Source organism: Triturus cristatus, chromosome 7, assembly GCF_964204655.1.
Source record: "Triturus cristatus chromosome 7, aTriCri1.1, whole genome shotgun sequence".
Lineage (NCBI taxonomy): Eukaryota > Metazoa > Chordata > Amphibia > Caudata > Salamandridae > Triturus > Triturus cristatus.
In genome coordinates this window covers 1,830,788,968-1,830,807,668 of record NC_140590.1, presented here as the reverse complement: position 1 = coordinate 1,830,807,668, position 18,701 = coordinate 1,830,788,968, and positions in this window count along the sequence as shown.

Below are 18,701 nucleotides of genomic sequence, written 5' to 3'. Positions count from 1 at the left end.
AATTGCAAATGTGTGGGCCTAAAATTGTTATCACACCAATATCCCCCAACAAGCAATGCTGGAAGTCATTGAGGAAATCTTAAGATCAAAATACTGGACGGAGAAAACACCCACTAGTTTCATAATGGAATGTGCAGTCAGAGCACTCACTGAAAACTTCTTCCAGTTTGAAGACCGTCTCTTTTATCAGATACAAGGGACATCAATGGGCAGCACATTCACCCCAAGTCTGGCATGTTTGCACATGTGAGACTTTGAGGCTAAACTCATACTCACTGACACAAACCCCTACAAAGAGAATATCACCTTGTGGTGTTGTTATATCAATGATTTCCTTATCTTCTGGAAGGGGGGCCAAGAGATGATCCTTCCCTTTGCTGACTGGGTTGACTGCCTCAACCCATACCTGAAATTCACAGCAAATACCTCAGACCAGGAACTGCCCTTCCTGGACCTGATGATCAGTCTGGGTCCCAACAAATTGGAAAGAAGAACTTACAAAAAACCTATCAACAGTCACAGTCACCCTACTGTACAGTAGCTTCCATCCTAAAGCCCTCTGGGACAGTTGACCGTATGGGCAGTTCCTACGCATACAACGTAACTGCAACAACCTGCATGATTTCTAATACCAGCCCCCTGAGCTCACAGACCACCTAGCCAGATGAGAATATCTGATGAGGAACATAAAGACAGCCCAGAACAGAGCTCGAAATAATAGCAGAGATGCACTTCTAGAAGTACATCCCAAACCCAAGTTGAATAACCTAACCTGTGTAACCACATATACGCCTGAGTCCAACATGATCAGGATGGCAATAAAAAAGCACTGGAGGATTCTTCAAATTGGTGAACTATCACCCAGCCCCCCCGAGATTTGCTTTCAAAAGAACAGCAAATCTTAAAGACATGCTGACTAACACCAGACCCAAATGGAATGGGCCCCAAAGACAACTACAACTGTGGAATTTGCCCCCGCTGGTTGGCCACCTCCCTTGCGGGCAATGCACAGTCTGTCTACTCACCAGTGCAATCAAATCGGTGGCACTGACTGAGCCACTAACCAAACATACCAACTGCAATACACACAACGGCGTCTACCTCATCACCTGCCCCTGTCAACTCAAGTAAGTGGGTATGACTACTCGTCCAGTGAAAAACAGAATAACAGAGCACCGCAGTAACATCAGGTGCAAACAAAAGACTAAAACTAAGATGTGTGCCCATTTTACATCAATGAGCCACTTAGCCAATGACTTACATTGGACCATCCTGGAGTCCCACCCTCAAATACATAAAGAAGTCCTCTTCAGGAAAGAGCAAAACTCCGTGTTCAGGCTCGCATCCCATACCATGGGTCTGATTGATTACATCCCCTGGGGTCGGCTAAAGAAACCAGGAAAATCAAGTCCTGCTCTTTCGTGTAGACAGTTAGGGGTTCCATCCACAAGCCACATACTACAACGACTTTAGGTTTTTTACACAAGTCGAAGATAATGCACAACAACCAGACTAAGCATTCTTACCTCAAATTACCTTTGGAGCAACATCCCACAACACAGCATTGTTACTATTCACTTAACAAGCCTCTGATATATTACATCACTATTTCACGTGTCATTAGACAGACATTGGTAATGCACAATTAGCTGAGTATGCATCCGCAGAGAATCCACACTACCCAGGAGGGTCCAGATCTGCTTGAACCACATCTTTAAGCATTGCCTGTATGCATACGAGCAACATCCCACAAAACCGCATTGTTGCTACTCGCTTACATATAGCATATCCTTTACGTGTTCCACCTTACTAGCCTGTAAGATACCAACATGGGCTTATAGGAGCAAGTCGTTGGTAATATACAACATCCTGTTTAGACATGCCCCAAAAAACTCTGCTTACGCTAAGCGTAGTCAGTGCCTCTGTATTGATATTTCACGACATCGCATTTCTGCGACCTACCCAACATGGCCACCTAAGTTTCCACACTAGTTGTTTCCCCCATTGACAGGAAGAATGTACATAAAGACCCACCGAGCACGTCCCAGTACAGGAAACAGAGCCAGGGTAGGAGAAGGACTAGACGCCATGCCGCCTCTCTGTGAGTACGCAAATTGGAAGGTGCACACCACCACTCCTGGTAAGAACACACCAGCCTAAATATGACATTTTGTCGTGTTTTGAATGTTTCTCTTCCCCTCACAGGCCGTGAGTGAATGAGGTGCTCTGCTAAATGCTCCCGTCAGCTCAGACCTACAGCTGTGGGGTGAGTGCCCTTGCCTTGTCCAAAACAGGCTACACACACGGCGCATTAGCCACATCTGTTCTAGTACATGTCAACCACACCTGCTGGAGATAGGCACTTATGGCAGTACGATGTGTAGCACTAACCTATGTGTGGGTGTGTTTGTCTGTCTTGTCGGTTTTTAACTAAAGAGTGTAATGTGCGCAGCGTCCTCCCTTAACGTCAAGATTACCGGAACACCATTCACATCTCGGGAATGGCCCGGTTCTCTGCACTTACATTTTTTACTCCACTTCGGCACAAATCCGACGAAGTATCATTGCTAGATTCACAGTGAAATTGATTACCTGTTAAAATTGTTATCATGCGCTCTTGAGGCTTTCTGGCACGCCTTTCTACAATGTTTTCCTTGTGTTGCTTTCTCTTTCAGGTCACATACTACAAGGTAAAACGTACCCTGTATTAACCTGCAAGGCTGGTAACTACAGCATTTTTTCTCACCTAAGGCACCAGCCCTGCAGTAGTGTAAGAGTTCGGATATTTTCCTAATTAACCGGTCCTGATGAATTGCAGACAAACCCCTTAGGGGTAACAATGGCAAGAAACATGTTGTCCTTTGCTCACTACACACATGCCACATAGAACCATTGAATCCAGACAGGATCACATTGTGTTTAGTTAGGTTAGCAAGTCCCATAAATAAAATGTAGGCAATAGGGCCTTCCTAAACCTATATTAACGCACCGTTCTGCACATTACTACACTATGCACTTCATTCGACACACCACAATGCACCATATGGCTTCATCAAAAAGATCTCTGCCAAAGAGCCCCTTCACGGGTGCCCGTCAGGCATTGCAGCACCGACCCGAGGAGGAGCAGGCCCAAATGATGAAGCATGACACCTTTCAGGGTGTGTGAGGGGCCGGCACTTCCTCCAAAAGGAGGGTATTCCACAGACCTGAATACTCCCACTTCTTCTAAGGAACTGCACACAATCTTTTTTATCAATATGTTTAGTTAGGGGTACGTGTGCTGGACCTGCTCAAAAAAGCTCCCGGTTCCACTCGTTTTGAGAAATGAAGATAGTCCAACCATCTCACTTGGAGTTCCAATCGGAGAACAGATAGCACAACTCCCCAAGACACACACCAAAGGAAATGGGGACTGGATAATACAATACACAACAGTTTGGTAACCGACTGCACCCAGAAGAAGCCTACCTTGCTGTTTCTTTGGAGTTCATTCCTAGGAACAGTTTATGCAAGAAGCCAGTGCCACAGTATAATACCTGCAGTAAATAAAGAAAAGAGACAGGGTGGATTAACTAAATACTACCCCAGTCAATCACACTATGTTAAACATGCAGTCACTCATCAATAAGGAATCACTCACATGCACTGTAAAGACTGTGAATGGAATTACAGAGTAATGAAGGAGTTATCAATCATCACTCCAGGTTCATACAATAAGAAAGTGACACATCTCATTGCTTTGTTTGGAAATTAACTTTGTCTCTAAAGCCTTGAAAATCCATGAGGAAATTGCAGACATCAACAACGCAAAGATCACAGAGATAAGCGCTCACTCTGAATCATAAAGTCACAAAATGAACACTGTAATGTTACCGTCAAACTGCTGGTACACATACCTCTTGCCCTCCAGTGTGGCTTGTTGGCTTTCAGCGTCTCATGGAAAGTTTAGTGCAGTCAGAGAACGCAATCTGTCCAGTAGCGGCTCCTCGAGGGAGTGCTGCGGGGCGGTGGGGCGGTGCGGAGGAAGGGCAGGGTGGGGTAGTAAACTTCGGAATACGGCCGAGAGGAGGTAAGGAAATAAATAAATAAATAAATAAAACGAAGTACATTGTGTGCGCTGCATCGCCATTTGGCTTTGCAGCGTGCGCAATGTAATTCATTTTTATTTATTTATTTACTTACCTCCTCTCGGCCGTATGCCAGAGTTTACTACCCCCAATCCTATCCCACCCCCGCCTTACCTCACCACCCCGCAGCACTCCCTCGAGGAGCCGCTACTGCATTTGACCCATTGGGGCCCCGGGAACTAGCACTCGGTACACAATGAGACACCGCTACTGCCAAATTGAAAGAGGTGGTTAATCCCCAGAAGTGGAATAACTCTTGCATGACCTGCAGGGAACAGGAAAATATCTGGGCTATGACACCCACGCAGCAAATACGTCCAACATGTGGCTGGAGCATTTCTGCCATCAAGAACTCTAAAGAATAGTGTAATAGCCAGCGATTGCAGTTGAAAAAGTTTATTCGTCAGCGGACACCTCCAAGTCACTTCAGAGCAATGAGCATTCTGAAGCTAACATTCCAAGGTAAACACCCGGACATTCTATTTTCAATAGAACACATGGGACACTAGGTGAGGCAGAAACAGGGAAATACCAAGTGGGTTAGGAAAAACGGAACCATACCCTGTTTACAAAGTTGGAGCTAATGCTCCCAAGAATAGGGATTTTATTATGTGAAGTAAATTACAACAAATAGCAAGTGCAGATGCACGCTAGGGGCATGTTTATATAGCTAGAGGATTTAAGATAGCCACCACTGTAATTCGGTGCTCCGATTGGCCCTAACTAGGCCTGATTCGGTGCTCTGATTGGCACGTAACTAGTTAGCATGGCCGTTCATCCGCTACTAAAATGTATACATTGCTAAACATGATATATAAAAAATTTACGTTGGAAAAAATGTTATGAAATTATAACATATATTTTAAATTACTCCCCACTCTTTTCCTCCTATAAACCCATTTTCCTGCTACTAAAAAATATATTACTATATTATGAAAATTGTATTTTTAAATATAAAAATACAAATAAGCAAAAAACATTACAAATAACGTAAACTAAAATAAAATAATAAATAAATGTTAGAAATACAGTAACCAAGAAAATTGATATTATATACAACTATTTTATCAATATTTATATTTTAAACATTGATATTTAATACTAAAATAGTTTTTAATAATTTTGACATCGATAATATTTACCTCAATATAATGCTTTCACAATATTCTTGACTCGATATTCATTCGACTTGATATTTGCAACTCGATATTCTGTCTCTACTCCATCTGTATTTAGTCTCAGCAGTAAGCAGCTGACACAATTATTACAGACCACACAATAGGTTTGCAGAAATGCTTGGTGACCTTCAATAAATATTACACAAGGAATAAACTTACAGTTAGTGCCACCAGATTGGCTTTTCTGGTTTTCCGTGACAAACGGCATAAAATGAACAGCTTGTATATTGGTGACGCTTGCATTGAGAAACATAATAAATATTCTTATCCAGGCGAATGGCTCGACAATTGCGGTTCACCAAATGAACACTGGGTTTATTTGTAAATGAAATTTGTTTCCCCGTCATGTGCCATACATCACCTTTATAATGACCTGAATGCTCCTTCCATCAAACCCCTAATTTCTGGAACAAAGGTTACATTTCTGCTGTCCATAGATTAAGGCTTGGAAGCTTTCCCACGGAGATAGGTGCCTTATTAAATCGATCACAGTATAACCTCTTTAGGCAAATCTTCTATATACCTAACTAGCTAACGCTACCTGTAATCTGCATCGACCAGTGCTGAAACTCCTGTCCCACTTCAGGCTCTGTGTTATAGCTTATGAGACACCTAAGAAAATACTCCTAGAAACACTGTTTGGTGTGCGCTTTCAACAGATCACATTAGGTACTAGCCCTGGAGAGATAGATAGATAGATATTGACTTTATTTCGGATATATTTCAATCCATAAAAGTACACAACATTAAACAGTTCATATTAAATACATCACAATAATTACAAAGTCAATCTAAATTACATACAACACATAAATTCCTTAAAAGAGTGCATAGACAAAATCAGTGCAAGAAAAGTGCATTAGTGCATTGGGCTGCAGATGATTCATAGTAATTTACAGTTACTCATCTAAACATTTTCTTAGTCTCATGGTAAATTTTAGAAATTCTAACACCTGGAGGACACTATCCGAGTGCAGCAGCTGTAGATACATAAAGGCGGGTCTAATTTGTTTAAAATTTTATTTCTTTAAAAGAGTAACAAGATACCGCCTACGGGGATATTCATAAAATGTACATAAAAATATAAAATGCAGCATATCCTGTGGAGACTTCCCGTCGCAGCCACAGGGAACTGCAGGTTTCTTAAAAATGTCCGACTTGGGTCTAATTAAAAGATGATGAAAGATGTTAAACCTAAATCGGGTCAGCAAAAATTTCTCATGGGAGGTAAAGGAGCATGTTAGATACATTTCCATAGAATCACAAGTACTCAACATGATATACTTTCTAACATTGGGTTTCGAAAGCTCAACTTCATCTCTTAGGGCATTACAGTCCATGAAAAAAGCTCTCTTAATTGCTGCAACATCACCCTTAACTATATCCCTCGGGTTATCAAACAAGTTCAGGCGGCCAAGCTTCAAAAATTGGGACTTCAAATATTTAAGCCAAGGTACACACATTGCATGATCGAGTGATACAAGATCTTCCACTATCTGGTGTGTTAAAGGAATTTCATCACTTAACCATAATTTTACCCAGCATAACAGTGGTTTCAATCCAACAATGTCGGATAGATGCAGGCAACCAAGTTCTTCATGTACAATTAAATTCGATGTGCTACCTGGGACACATAACAGACGCTTTAAAAAATTATTTTCAACTATTTGTAGTTGTTCGCCATTTATGTAGCCCCATATCTCGCTTCCATATACTGCAGTGGCTATGGATTTGGTGTTGTATAATTTCATCATAGCCCCATTTGGCTTTTTCCCCAATTTGGAGGCAATATTGAAGATGGAGGCATTTACTCTAGTCATTTCCCCCTTTTTCTTGGCCAAATGTGGGGCCCAGCTAAGCTTCGTATCAAATAAGACACCCAAATATGAGAATGTCTGGGTGATGGGAATCAGAACATCATTCAGTTTAAAATTGAACTTCTTTTTAGGTTGACGGCCAACATGCATTATATAAGATTTAGAATTGTTGACCATAAGGTCCCTATCAGACATGAAATTATTAAAAGCATTCAAAAGTGCCTGGAGACCTAATTCTGTTCGTGAAATTAAGACAGCGTCGTCGGCATATAAAAGTAAAGGAATACCCCTCGCACCAGCTCTAGGACAATCTGATTTTACCTCTTGTAGTTCAGCCTCTAAATCATTTATATAAAAATTAAAAAGAAAAGGGGCCAGGATACACCCCTGACGTACTCCTTTATTGATACTAAAACTTCCTGTGGTTTCCCCGGTCGATGAGAACCTCACATTAGCTCTTGTGTCGTTATGCAGATCCGCTAGGAACTCCACAATCCCCCTATCAATACCTTTATCCTTCATGGTCTGCCACAGCCTCCCTCTGTTAACACAGTCGAAGGCTGAGGACAGATCCATGAAGGCAAGGTGAATTGCTCCTTTCTGTACAACAGTATATTTATTCAGAATAAGATACAGGTTGAGACACTGAGTTATGGTAGAACGCCCTTCACAAAATCCATATTGAGAGGTCGACATAATGTTATTTTCATTCGTCCAACTTGTTAGGCGTTGAAGTATAACTCTCCCCATAATCTTAACCATTGAATCGATTAGGGATATTGGTCGGTAACAAAGAGCACTTCCCCTATCTCCCTTCTTGAAGACAGGAATTATAGTTGACAGTCCCCATGTTCCCGGACAACCCACTATGGCCGCAGCATTAAAAACAGCAACCAGAATGGGAGCCCAGAAATCTGGATCAGATTTATAAAGATCCGGTGGTATTCCGTCAGGACCTGGCGCTTTATTTGCAGTAAGACCCATTATGGCAGCCAAAACCTCACTTTTATAAAAAATAATAATGGTGCTGTCCCTATCATGGGGGGCAGTAGACATGGTTCCGTCGCCCTCAGAATAGTACAGACTTTTAAAATGACTTTCCCATTCCTCTTTGGTTATACAACAAACAAGTCCATCTCCAGGGTCCTCGGTCAAAAAAGGTTTCTTAACCAGGGCCCAAAATTTGGTGCTGTTATTCAGGGTGGAGGGATCAAGCAGTTCCTCCCAGGCCTCTTTCCTCAAAAACTCCTTGCGGGCAACAGTAATTGCCTTATATTCCTTTCTACAGAGTTTTATGACCTCCCTATTCCTCGGGGATGCTGACAGTGCAACCCTCAGTTTGCGTGCAGCTAAAGTGCAGTCCTGGCTAAACCATCTCGGGCCTATATTAGCCCGAGTTTTATTAGGGACCGATAAGAACACTGATACCTTCTCCGAAATATTTTGATAAGCCTCTAGAACCAACCTAGGTTCACCCCCCCATTGGTACAGACTTTAATATCCTCTGCACACCCTGCAGAGATGTTCTTATAGAGGATATCCGCAGAGACCATAGACCATTTTAACCGCCTCTTCCCATCTGTTGTGCCCAATCTACCTTGATTGATGATCTTATTACCTTTTTTTAACCAGGGACATTTTAAACAGATTGTAAGAGGGTTATGGTCGCTGAATTCACTAGAAACAATGCAAAAAGAATCTACAAAAGTTTGCATCGTCCGCGAAACAAGTATATGGTCTATAAAGGTACCCCTACCATGCCCCTTAAAAGTAGGGGTGTCAAAGCGAAATAGCGGGTCCTTTAATGACATAGCCAGAGAGAGGTCATAGTCATTCAGTAGGTCATTGCACATTTCCCCTTCCTTTGTGTGCTCCATATGGAGACAGTCTGCACGATCACAAGTCATTTCTGGTAAGCACTTGTGCAATGGGTCTATACAGGGATGCAAATTAAAATCCCCCATAATCATGAGGTTATGGCCCACATTTTTCATAAAATTAGAGACAAAAGAGTTTAGTAAATGAATGTGATTCCTGCCTGCACTATCATAAACAGCATTATAAAAATTCACCAGGCCTACAAGGACATTGCCTCCAGTTAGAATTAGGCCCATTACACCTGTATGGTGTGCTTCAATTCTTCGTACTTCACAGGGTATTAGTATGGAAACAAAAATTACAAGACCCCCCTTGGGCCTACCCCGCAAAGATGGCAAGGCTGGCACAAAGAAGGCCTTATACCCTTCTAAGAAGAGATTACAGCCCAGTTCCCAAGTCTCTTGTAAGCAGACAATCGAAAATTGCTTAATGTAAGTCACCCAGTTTGCATCAGACATTTTGGCCGCAAGACCCGCAACATTCCAAGAGACAGCAAGACATCCTGGCATTTTGCCCACCTGGTTGAATGAATGAATGAAAATAAATTTATAACGCGCAAACTTAGCCCGAAGGGCATCAAGGCGCCTAACATAATAAATTGAATCACCATGCGCAGTTTAGTAGTATGCTTTCCCGAAGAGCCAGGTCTTAAGGGCTTTCTTAAACGAGGGCAGAGATGCTATAGCTTTAAGCTCAGAGGGAAGAGCATTCCATAATCTAGGAGCCACTGATGCAAAAGCTCTACCTCCCCATCTTGTCTTCTTGATACGGGGGATAACAAGGAGGTTTTGTTGCGAAGATCTAAGACATCTGCTGGGTGCATAGTTAAACAGCAGAGATCCCAGTCCATCGGCCAATTCTGCTGTCAGAGCCTTATGAATTAAACAGATAATTTTAAAGGAGATACGTTGCTCAATGGGCAACCAATGGAGAGTCTTCCTGGCTAATGTGGCAGAGGCAGAGAAAGGAAGGTCCAAAACAAATCTTGCTGCTGCATTCTGGGTTACCTGCAGACGGAGTAACAGTCCCTTGTTAACCTCCGTATATAGCGCATTGCAGGAATCTAGGCGAGATCCAACCAGTGCTACGACTGTTTGCTTTCTCGCCTGTGGTGATAAGTAATGAGCTATTCTACGAAGGATTTTTAGAACTCCCCAGCAGGTAGCCACAGTTCTATTAATCTGTAGATTCATAGCTAGCTCAGCGTCAAAGATGACACCCAAGTTTCTTGCCGATTGTGACGGGGTCGGGCATGTTCCTAGTGATGCCGGCCACCATTCACTCGACCAGGCGTCCCTGTCCTTTCCAAAGATCAGCACCTCGGTCTTATCGCCATTCAGCTTCAAGGAATTGAGAGTCATCCAGTCGGCAACCGACTGCATGCAATTCCTGAAGCTGAGCGCTGTGGTGCTGACAGACTGTGACAGGGACACCATGATCTGAGTGTCGTCTGCGTACGACACTACTTCCATCCCCTGAGATCTTACTAGTCTAGCAAGAGGTGCCACGTAAATGTTGAATAGGGTCGGACTGAGGGCCGACCCTTGTGGCACCCCAAATTGCAAAGACTTTGCAGGGGAGAGGTATTTGCCCATTTTGACCCTTTGTTCCCTAGCCTCAAGAAAGGAAGATAGAAGGTCAAGGGCGGGCCCCTCCACCCCCACCTCCCTCAGTCGAGATGTTAAGACTGAGGGAGAAAGGGTGTCGAATGCAGCTGTCAAATCCAGTAAGACCAACATCATGGTCTGTCCTTTATCTACATTCATTCTGATGTTGTTAGTCACAACAATGAGTGCAGACTCCGTACTGTGGTTCTCTGAGTCTATAGATTCACCTGTAGCCCTAGTATCCTGAGCCGCAGGTGCCCCCCGTCAATCGCACAGCTCAAGACCGGATAACACTTCATACCTGTTCTGTGTGTTTAAGGTCGACCCATATTGATAGTATCCAGCACTGGCGCTCCTGTTATAAGTTTCAATGGGTCCACCTGTCCCACAGGGATTAGTGATATTATAAAGGGATTGAATCTCTTGCACAGGAGTATAAGGTTCAAGCCCCCGCCTGGTTAAACTCTGTTGTGGTGGCGATTTGCACAAATGCGCATAAAAGTAACCCAGGGGGCGTACACAGATACTGTTCGTATTATATACCAGTGCAGAAGCTCTCAAAAGAACAGTTGCCACATGCTGGGGATGTTTGAAATTTACAACTATACAATCCCCAGACCCAGACTTTTTGGACGGCCCCACCCAATTTACACGCCTTACTGTCATTATCTGGTCAAAATATGAGATCGGAAAACCACAGTTTTTGTTGAGCCATGACACTGTCTTATTTTTCAAAGAGGTATGAGATTCATCATAAGGAGATGCGGGATGGGTACCACAGGGGGGCACATTAGTCAGTACTGCCACAAACGGAGCACAATCTGGTGGTAAATTAAGATAGCGGTTGTACCTCGGGGGTCTGGGAGCTCTACTGCTTTGGGGGTTTATAGATGATTGTTGCTGCAAGACAGTTGCCACAGGGATATCCGGTCGGATAGATGTTACAGATCCTGAGGCCACTGCAACAACAGTATCCCCCCTCCCCTTATTTCGTATATCATTAACTTCAGCAATTTCTCTCCCTTTCCCACCAGAGTGTACTTTTCCACTAAGTGTTACAATCTCCTGGGACGATAACAGACCACCCAGCCTTGTCACTTCCTTGGCTAGGTTATCTATCTTAATGGTTAATGGTTTAATAAGCTCCTCCATTTTTGCTATAAAAGAAACTTCTAAGTTTTTTATAAGTGAAGCAAGCAGATCAGAATTTAAATTTACTCCATTACCATTATCATTACCATTAGTGCCCGTGAATACAAAAGGGGTTGTTATAGCAGGACTGATAATTGCCTTACCAACCTTATTTTTAGACATAGAATTGTTATGTTTCCCATTCTCCCTTTGAGACCGTGTTCTACAAGATCTCAGATGCCTAATTTCAGGTTGGGTCTCATTCAGCACACCAATGTCTGGACTTAACAGCGCCCGTGAGTCCAAATGAACCTCCACATCTGCTAAAATGGGCGCTGAAGGGTCAGTAGAGATGACATCACTCGTGTTAATTTCACAGTCTTGGGTCGGACTGATAGGGAAATTTTCTGATAGTGTTTCTCCTATCACAGTGCCTTTCCCCAGAGATACACGTCTATCATTATTAATCTGTGTTACTTTCCTAACCAGGAAATTATCTAGGGTAGCAGGGCCCACCATCACTTTATCAGTTTTAGATTTAGCCATTTATGTGCAATAATAAAGTTAAACTTCCACACAAGTACCCTTAAGTCTACGCACTCACAAACAGACAAACGAAAACAAAATCATAATAATATGTAAAATGTCTTACATGCTCAAAGCACGTTAGGGGTCCAGTACAGGCAATATAAAATTCCTGGCCCAGTCCAGTCTCCTCAGGCCTCTGAGGGCCACAGAGGGCCCGCCCTTTGCCCGGGCTTCGCCCGGCACATCCCGTGCACGTCCCGCGAAGCGGGCCTCCCCGATGTTTGTAGGGCCACCTGGCGCTCTCAGCGCGTCAGCTCGATGCGCCGCCGCTGAGGCTGCCGGGAGTATGAGTCCCGGGGCGGCGACGCGGTGGATGGATACTCTGCTGCTGCTGTGGTTGATACTGGCCCCCTTGTGACTCCTGGCGGTGGCGGCAGTATGGTTATCGGCGTGGCCCACGCAAGGTAAGGTCTGCTGCTTTCCCGCAGCTCCGCCGGCCTCCCCGATGTTTGTAGGGCCACCTGGCGCTCTCAGCGTGTCAGCTCGACGTGCCGCCACTGAGGCTGTCGGGAGTATGAGTCCCGGGGCAGCGACGCGGTGGATGGATACTCTGCTGCTGCTGTGGTCGATACTGGCCCCCTTGTGACTCCTGGCGGTGGCGGCAGTATGGTTATCGGCGTGGCCCACGCAAGGTAAGGTCTGCTGCTTTCCTGGTGAGATATTTTTAAATAATGTGATGCACACTTTACAACTAAGGGCATTATTACGATGTTGGTCGGAAAGACCGTTCGACAGGTAGGGCAGGGGGGAAACTCTGATTTACTAATCTGCGATGTCTCTGACCACCGTATTATGATGTATACCAGACAAATCTCCAACCACATCGGTCAGAGATGACTCCGAGCCAACTGCGTCAGTCGGAAACGAGTCCCACCCAACCGCATCATTCGGAAAGTCTGTTCCAAAGGGATTTCCAATGCACAAAGGCATTGGTTGTTCCGCTGAGCCAATTATGGTATATCTGATGCTGTTGTGGTTCTATGGATGTTTGTGTGCCACATGACAGTGTAAACCCGAGAAACTCACGCCAAATAACACAACACCAACCATAGTCTACTCTCATGAAGCGAAACAGCTAATGTCAATTGAAAGAGTAGATACACCTCCCAATCCACCTATAAAAAAAAAGCTCCACATAACATGATCCTTTGCTACCAAAATCCTACAGACTGGGACGGAGACCGTTGCTTTTCCCTATTCACAAGCTCATGCACTAAAATAGTATCACTCACTGCACATATCACCATCATTGTTTTTTTCTTCTCCTGCACCCCTTTTATTTCACACAGGCATTCACACTCACATTCACCATGTCCAAGAAAAAACAGCCACATTTCACAGATGATGAGTTGACAGAGCTCGCGGACGAAATCCTCAGAGTAGAGCCACAGTTATTCGAGTCCCTAATCCAACAGATTCCCATGAGCCAGAAAAAACAGATGAGGGACAGGATAGTCAGTAAAGTGAATGTTGTAATCCCCACACTGCGCACAATGGATGACGTCAAAAAGAGGTGGTACGAAGTCAGGAGGAGGGTCAAGTGCCTGGCCAACAAAGAACACCAGGTGACACAACTAACTGGTGGTGGCCCTCCTGTGCAACCTGTGTACTTTATTGCCCTGGAGGAGAAGGTGTGTGCCATCATTCTGCCGGAGAGCTTGTTTGAAATACCTGAAGATCATGGGTCTGGTAAGTAAGAACTTAGGGGCCTATTAGGATCTCGGGCAAATCGCCACCGCCGGTCCGGCGGTGGTGATCTGCCCTTCAAATGTTCCTGTCTCCCCCTGCCATATTAGTATGGTGAGGGGCACCGCGGCAGACGGAAAGACAGTCCGCCGCTTTTCCACCAGTCAGATTGCCAGCCGGGCGGAAAAGGTGCACAATACGGTGGTGCTGCTTTGCAGGTACCGCCATCCATATTATGATGCCTGCGGTGGGATTCCTTTCCATGGCGGAGACTCCACCATGGAAAGGCATGCAGGAAATCACTGTGGGGGACCATTGCAGGCCCATGGGGAGGTGGGGGGGTGGGTGGCTGCACTGGGGGTATCCTTATCATTGCCATGCACAAGGTGGCAGGCACTGCGCAGTGCCTGTCACGCTGTGCATGACAATGCACAGCAGGCAGATTTTACATTGCGGCGGGTGCTGCTCGCAATGTAAAAGATGTGGGATGCGACCGACAGGGTGGCGGTCACATCCTAATTGGCCTAGCGGGACTACTGCACCTCTAGCGGGTGGGTTCCGTTTACCGTTATGGTGGTGGGCGGACATCGTAATGGGGCCCTTAATATTTTTCACAAGTCATCCATGACACCTCAGTAGACATCACTGTAATGGTTCAAGTTCACTAAATATATTTTGAATTAAACAAAGTTAGAGTCAAAGAATATGTGATGTGTTAATGCTGTTAACCTTGATACCTGCAACGAAGTTCCTAAGTCTAAATAGCATTGGGACTCACAAATCTCCAGCTGTATTCTGGAAGTGTACACCTTTAAAGTCAGCATGGCTACAACCACACATTCAGAACACATACCAAAACATGGCCCATAACTACAGTGAATACTTAGCATGTATGTAATGATAACCACTACAGAAAGAAAACGGAGCTCACAAAAGAATAGGACTACACCTACTATAAGCCACTCCCACCTCAACTAAAAACACCACGCATCTGTGTGCCATCTTGCTACTACACTTCCCCTCATTGTCAGGAAACCATAGGCCAAGGTGGTTTGGTGGGGCTGGCGGTAGGAGGAGTGTTTGCACTGACCACAACTCCCATCAGGCCCAGCACTCAAAACACTCCTCATCCCACCCAGCCACACCAGCACACATTGGCCTATGGTTTCCTGATGTTGAGGGAAAGTGTAGTAGCAAAATGACTGACACAGGTGGCTGGTGTGAATCACTGAGATAATATCGGCAGACACCTTATCGACCTACATTTTTCTCGACACAAAAATATTGACAACCATAAAATCGATACTATATAATTAATTATTAAAATACAGAAATATGAACCAAAAATATTGTCAAGTAAAATTATCAAAAACACAAATATCGAACAAATAATTATCATTATGAAAATTATCGAACAAATATACATGTCCAAAATATCGATAACAAAAATATAGACAGAAATATTATCGTTTTTTAGAAAATACCGACAACTCAAAAATGAAAAAAACACACAAAATTAAACACATTAAATAGAGTTAAATACATAAACATACATTGCATATAAGATAAAACAAATTACATAATTTTTTGAAAAAGTAAAACATAATTAAATCATTATATAATAAATACATTATTAAGAACAATTTAAAATATAGACATGCATCATATAAACACATTTGTTTGCATATCTTCTATAATATATAGCACAAATAAATAGTTCACCATGAGGGAGCGGGGGAATAACTGACTCTTACAAACAAATCCTGTGCACACGTGACAATATAATTAAATTTGATCACAGAAAAGATAACAGGGTTCAAAGCACAATGGAAAGATGTTTTTAATTCAAAACGTTGTCTTTCATCAGTACAAAGAGCGCCAGCCGACACGTGTTTCGTCAACAGTGGAAAAACTGTGACTCTTCAGGGCTGGGAAACAATATGAAATTTGATCAAAAAAACCAAATAATAAAGGATTGACAATAAGTGCAATAAAAAACATGGTTGTGATAAAGCGTAACATAAATGAGTGAAAAAAGAACTCTATGTGAATATGAACAAAAGCCAAATGAAGAAGGGGTGACAACAAACGGGACAACGGCACGGGAAACTAAACTGAAGGATAATGTTCATATATGAAAAAAATAAATAATTAAATAAAAGGCAAAAGCATGAAAAAAGAAGAAACACATCTGGGAGAGAAAATGTCTCACCAAGTAGTGTTAAAAATGATATAATGAAGGAACGAGAACTTAACATATTAAACACTGTAACCAGTAATAGCAGTTTTAGGAAAACAGTTGATTATAACAAAAAAACAAACTCATAACTAAACGGAAGATTCGAGAACTGAAGAAAATCGAAGCAACAACAATGAGGTAAAAGGGCAAGAAACGAGGTAAGAGTGCTGTACATAGCGGAGTGGGCAAAAAAATCAGGTAAAGTGTTTGAAAGTGACATAATGAGGGCACGAGATTAAAACATTTTAAACACTGTATCCAGAAATAACAGTTTAGGAAAACAGTTTAATTGTAAAAAAACATCCTCATTTACTAAGCGGAAGATTCGAGAAATGAAGAAAAACGAAGCAACAACAATGAGGCAAAAGGGCATGACACGAGGTAAGAGTGCTACACATGGCGGAGTAGGCAAAAAACAAGTAAAACTGTTGTGTATGGCGGAGTGAAGAAAGTACGCAAAAGTGCGATAAGATATCAGGGCGCAGAAGCATGCAACTAACATGCGGTGCGTGGCAATTTATAAAAACGAATAAACCGACATGTCTCAGTGGATAAGTGAAAATAAATACCCACTAGGGTTACGAAAAACAAAGGTTACAAAGTCGGAGCATGCTGAGAGTCTATTAAAACCAAAACACAAACAGTAACGTGGTGCGGATGGGCAGACGTCACAGAACTCACCAGATGCACAATGTCAACGAAAAAAATCGAACGCCGTCGGGATTGAAAGTAAAGTAGTCTCCCCAGGGTCGGTGCGACCAGGAAACCAAAGGGCTGGAAAAAAGGTGGTAGGAATGAGCAACTATAAGGTATATCTAAGGTACGGCAATAAGCCAAAACGTATGGAAGTAGACACCTACCTGTGTGTGCCTGCGCGTATGAAGCTGAGCTTGCTTCCGAAGTGCGGGAGAGTGAAGGTAAAACCGGAAGGCGATTATAACGGAAAAAGTAAAGTGACCACTAGAAGGCTAACCTTCGTGAGATCGGCCGGAAGTTAGGGTCCTTGTGACATGGGTGTATTAAAAACAGAAAAAAGACTACGCCCAATGATTCATGTTGTTGCGAGCAAGTGAAAAAATGTAAATAAAGCAAAATAGCAAGATAACAAACTGTAAGTAAGTAAATGATGCCGCATTAACAGTAACATTTTTTAACAGAATTAACTCAATGCAAGTATAGACTGAAAATACATTTCATAATAGGTGAAAAAAAGGGGGTGGGGAAAAAGAGGAGGGAGGAAAGTTGCGAGTTGGATGTAGAAAAAGATCGAATAGGAAAAGGAAGAGGAAGCATGGATAGAATGTAACGAAGTGTGCACGATATATCGCGTGTGAGTAATATGTAAATAAAATATGAAAATCAAGAAAAATTAAAGTTTAGAAGGTATTATTGGAGAAAAATAAGTGAGGAAGAGAGAAAAGTTGTGGAGAGTAAAAGCGGACAGCAAAGTAAAGAAAAAGTTAACGGAGGCTTGATTGAACTAAGATTGAGACGCCTTGAAGCAACCTGGATAATGCGTCTTCACACAGTGAGCCACGGCCAAAATTCTGACCACGAACTCCAATATTTCTTGGGTTCCTAACTTATATTGCTTTTCCGTCTCTACTCTTATTCTTAGACCTTTTCTGCAGCATACTCCTCTTGTGTTCTTTCAATCAAGCCTCCGTTAACTTTTTCTTTACTTTGCTGTCCGCTTTTACTCTCCACAACTTTTCTCTCTTCCTCACTTATTTTTCTCCAATAATACCTATTAAACTTTAATTTTTCTTGATTTTCATATTTTATTTACATATTACTCACACGCGATATATCGTGCACACTTCGTTACATTCTATCCATGCTTCCTCTTCCTTTTCCTATTCGATCTTTTTCTACATCCAACTCGCAACTTTCCTCCCTCCTCTTTTTCCCCACCCCCTTTTTTTCACCTATTATGAAATGTATTTTCAGTCTATACTTGCATTGAGTTAATTCTGTTAAAAAATGTTACTGTTAATGCGGCATCATTTACTTACTTACAGTTTGTTATCTTGCTATTTTGCTTTATTTACATTTTTTCACTTGCTCGCAACAACATGAATCATTGGGCGTAGTCTTTTTTCTGTTTTTAATACACCCATGTCACAAGGACCCTCACTTCCGGCCGATCTCACGAAGGTTAGCCTTCTAGTGGTCACTTTACTTTTTCCGTTATAATCGCCTTCCGGTTTTACCTTCACTCTCCCGCACTTCGGAAGCAAGCTCAGCTTCATACGCGCAGGCACACACAGGTAGGTGTCTACTTCCATACGTTTTGGCTTATTGCCGTACCTTAGATATACCTTATAGTTGCTCATTCCTACCACCTTTTTTCCAGCCCTTTGGTTTCCTGGTCGCACCGACCCTGGGGAGACTACTTTACTTTCAATCCCGACGGCGTTCGATTTTTTTCGTTGACATTGTGCATCTGG